Source organism: Anticarsia gemmatalis, chromosome 8 (genome assembly GCF_050436995.1).
Source record: "Anticarsia gemmatalis isolate Benzon Research Colony breed Stoneville strain chromosome 8, ilAntGemm2 primary, whole genome shotgun sequence".
In the NCBI taxonomy this organism is placed as follows: Eukaryota; Metazoa; Arthropoda; class Insecta; order Lepidoptera; family Erebidae; genus Anticarsia; species Anticarsia gemmatalis.
Genome location: NC_134752.1, coordinates 8,110,580 through 8,115,151, shown reverse-complemented (window position 1 = coordinate 8,115,151; position 4,572 = coordinate 8,110,580). Strand labels below are relative to the sequence as shown.

The window sequence follows — 4,572 nt, the reverse complement described above, 5'->3', positions numbered from 1 at the left end:
TATTTATGAACTAATGCTCTGTCACTCACTGTTACTAATTTAAACAATAACAACAACAAATAATAAATATTGACTTATAGAGCACAATGTTTATATAATAAGAATATTATAATAATATTACGATATTCAATGTTGTAAGTCTTTCTTAGTAGGAACGGCATACAGTCTCGCCTCGTTCTCTCGGCATCACATATCAAGAAACAAAATATTCAGAATATAAAAATAAATCAGAGATATTCTATAGTTCTTAACAGTAATTCGAATTAAACAATAAATAACTGTTATTTAACATACGTCTATCAATATAAAAAATAGGATAGTAAGTTTCTTTAAAACAATTTAAGCCGTGCATATTGCGTACTGTCGAGTGAAAACTAACAATATCCAGAATTCATTACTATCTGTGTCAATGTATAATTTTAATAATAATTATTTAAACCGGCCCATGTTACATTTTTGCGAAATGCTATATATGTATAAGTAGGTAGTGTGCTCATTAGAAATAATATTTCTAATACAATGTTAAATGATCACATTCTGACACCAGAAGTCGTTTTTCATATTCCAATAGGTCAATGCTAATTAAATAAAATTATTATTTTCTAGACAGGCCACACTATATCAACACAGTATCAGTCGTTTGAATTGTGTGCATCACATTCTGACATAAGCTCTACAAGTTCATAAACGTACCATAATACAGGTTTCCGAGGTCAGACAATATAAGCTGGTGCTTAATACAAACACCCAGACGAGTTCCGATTATCGTACCTTATAATCGCGTGCCGCATCAATATGAAGCGGTTTATTATAATTACTTTAACATTAACTATAATACAATTATGTTCCTGTGAGGCCCCTCCACCGTTAAGTGATATTGAAAGTTTTGACTACGAAGACGATGCTGATCCAACAAATGGCTTTGATGTACCAGAACCAGAAAATAAAAAAATATACAAACTGGATGAAGCTCCGAAATTATTTGAAGATTTCATAAAAAAGTTTAATAAGTCATATAAAGACATGGCTGATTTGAATCACCATTACATAACGTTTTATGAGAATTTAAAGGAAATCAATAGAATTAACAGTGATAAAGAAATCAGTTCGACAGCTGACATTAACGTATTTACGGATTGGAGCAAAGAAGAAAGGGAACTATTCACCGGTAAATAGAAAAAGGTATGTTTATGTGAATCTATTCTTTTGTATCTTCAGTAATAATTAGCGGTAACTGATTGTGCATCGAGTATTGTTATTGTACTATTGGTTCAGATTCGAATGCGTCATTTCATTCAAACGAAAAACATTTTGGAATAAAAAATATTTCGAACTAAAATAATACTTTCAGACAGTATTATTTCGTCGAAGTGATTATTATTTTTGTATTGTGTTTTTTTTTTTCAATTATTGTGATGCACCCACTGTATGCATCAGCATCAATGTAGACTAAATTACGCATTTTATAGATAACCCAAAAAATACTCGTCAACCTGTATAAAATAAAAAGCCATGTGAAAGACACCACTTCTCAATTTGCAAAAAGAATCATCAAAATTGGTCCAAGACACTAAAAGTTATGAGATAACAAACATATAAAATAGACAATTCAGACAGAGTTCAGAACTTCCTTTTATGCAGTCGGTTAAAATAAAAAATGATGGAAAGATGTCAAATGCCTGGAACCAGGTAAATGGCAGATACGTGCAAATACTTGGGTATACTAGTTCACTTTTTATAGCCTTTTAGTATCTTGCCTACGTTCGTGTAAATACCATTTTAGGCAACGGTAACAGTAAAACGAAAAGCCTCTGTTTTGGGACTTTTATACTCATTTTAAAGGAGTCTGCATTGCGGAAGGGGCGAACCGATCCTTAAAACTCAAAACCTAGATAAACAAAGTTATAAATAGAGGTGAGAAAGCGATTCTCTATAGATCGTGCTATCAAGTGTCGAGGATTTGTTATTTAAAATGTACTGCTAGAAACTATTCTAGCAGTACATTTTAAATAACAAATCCATTGTCCAATCCAAAAGATATACATTGATCTGGGCGCCTTAGGGACTACCCTAAGGCGCCCAGATCAATGTATATATATTTTCTACTACTGTTATCGACTTTTGACAAACAACTAGCTATCTAGAAAATTTCTCTGAAAACCCGATCAGCGCCTCTAGCGGGTACCACAGCAACTCAATAGTACCGTCTTTAGAGAATCGTGTGACTGTACCCAAAAATGTATTTAACTGTAAACAAACTTAAAATTGATTACTACTAAGGTAATACATCGTAAGACTTAAACCTATTCAACGATCTGTACTAATAGCGTTTGACAAGTCATCAAATTCAACATTCAGAGCTGCAACTCTAGAACATTAGTGTTTGCGTCCATACCTACCGACTCGCCAAATATTCCCGAGTAATAACATAGTGGCATTTAGATTTGAATAGCTTTCGTCTAAGCCATTGTTAGAATTGATTTTGTTTGATAGAATAAATTATAATACATTAAGTCCGACACAAAATGGCTTTAACTAAATTGATTCACATTCGTTTTTTAATTCCTTAAATATTCATTAAACGAAAGACCGTATGGAAATAAACGGCTGGTAAATTTGGGCACATTAATAATCCTGGTTAAAGAATTTTGCATAGAAACATTTTCGCCTTGTCGTGGAAGGGTCGACACAAGGCGGGCATAATGAATTAAATTAGGTCCTACTGATAACCTCTCCGCACAATTTCGGGACTAGGGACAAAACAAAGATATAGGGAAACAGAAGAGGAACAAACTCAACATTATTAATGTTTTAATTAAATTAGAATATATTTAAATCATTATAACGATATTAATAATACTGTAAGCTTGTTGATAACAATAATTATTTCTTTAGATGCTGTATGAATCTCGACACAAATCTATAATGTCTCCAAAAACGCATAAATATTATAATATTAAGAATTACGAACATTTTAATTGTTCAAAATAAATCAAATGAGTTAGTTTGTCATTACAATATCTCTGTTTAAAACAAGTTGCTTGCTAATTCATTCATTTTATCTTCGGACAGATTTTTATAATACTACAAAAACGTTAGAATTTCCTTGTTCCGTCTATTTCTATTTTTAAGTAATGAATATTCTGCAAATCATATAAAAACAATAAAGCAAAACCACACTAATACTATGGTATAGTATAAGTGTTGAATTATGAACAAAAGACACTGAGGTGCTTCTCCTTCCGTAAATACAATGCGTTCGGTCAAAAAATTAACAAAGCCACTTTTTTCACTAAATATCAGTAATAGTCAATTAATTAATGATTATGCCAAATATCACTTTATGCTTCATTCAGTAACAAGCTTATATCATGTATGGTGCCGCCAAACATCAAACATTAACAACACAAGAACTTAAACAAGGTTTGGCTACTCTTGCGTCAAATAGTTCAACAGATGTATTTTTGACACTAGTTTTTATGCTCTAGCTGCCATTTTATCTGAGGGATAGGTTTTCTGACACTCATTGGTTAACTCTAAAATTGACTCTCAATGTCAAAAAATTGGTTAGGGAACATTACTTGTGATTACTGTTAAAAAAAAAAACAGATTAAAAGTAGCAAAATAAGTAGGTAACTTTTCTCTACACATTTTTTTTATATACGAATTACCGTAGTCCTGTAATATAGGGCGGTACTAAAATTATACCTAGGCATTGTTTTATGATTAGTTGGTTCTTTTGTTACCGCGACCTTTCCAGATACAAAGGAACTTCATAATTCTTTGGCAGGGGACAAGACCTTGCTAATGTCAAGTGGTTCGAGTCCGAAGCCGAGAGTTATGTGCATAACGCCTGCTCTGTGATTTATCTCGTTTCAGATTCAACCCATACATATGTATGTACGACCACATACATTTTAACAAACCGTTTTCGACCGCTAGTAGATCACGTGTCTCTCTCATTTCAACAAAATTTATGTGAAATTCATTTGTTTTCTTTATTGTTACAGGTAGCACGAGTAGAAGGCATCAACTACAGTTAACAGAAATAAGATAGACTTTTCAAGCAATGCACTAATTTTAATAAATAAAATAAATTACCCATGTAGTTTTTTTTCATAACATACCGATCTAAAACTAAAGTATCTAAGTACGTCAGTAGTGTCTCTTAGCAAGTTGAAATTATTTTTATGAAGTGTGGGAGGTCTTTTGATCTACAACAATGCATTAAGGGTCGATATTTTGGAAACGATGCCAAAACAATTGGCTCAGCGGTATCATGAATAATGAACAGGCAAAACAACAAACCTCACAAGTCTCTCAATAGAATAAGATTCAGAACAGAGACCTGGGTATCTCATGCCCGGACCTATGTGGCGCGGCCGGTAGAGTAAGTGATTGTTATACAATGGCCACGGGTTCGAGTCCCGAATCGGGTCAAAAAATCCTGAAGAAATACTTAGAAATTCTCAGTGATTGCTTTAAAGTGGGAAGTTGAGGTTGTAGACCTCCGTGCTTTGGAGAGCACGAAAGCGGTCCTGTAAGCACCTGTTCTCTCATTGCCGTCCTAGC

The 4,572-nt window shown here is 33.0% G+C and overlaps 1 long non-coding RNA gene across 1 annotated transcript; it reads left to right on the top strand.

The window, feature by feature from the left end:
* The first annotated feature begins 633 nt into the window (after window positions 1-633).
* LOC142974645 (uncharacterized) lies at window positions 634-4,102 on the top strand. Its single transcript, XR_012959577.1, has 2 exons — window positions 634-1,182; window positions 4,011-4,102. It is a non-coding gene; the product is annotated as an uncharacterized LOC142974645 (long non-coding RNA).
* The last annotated feature ends 470 nt before the right edge of the window (window positions 4,103-4,572 follow it).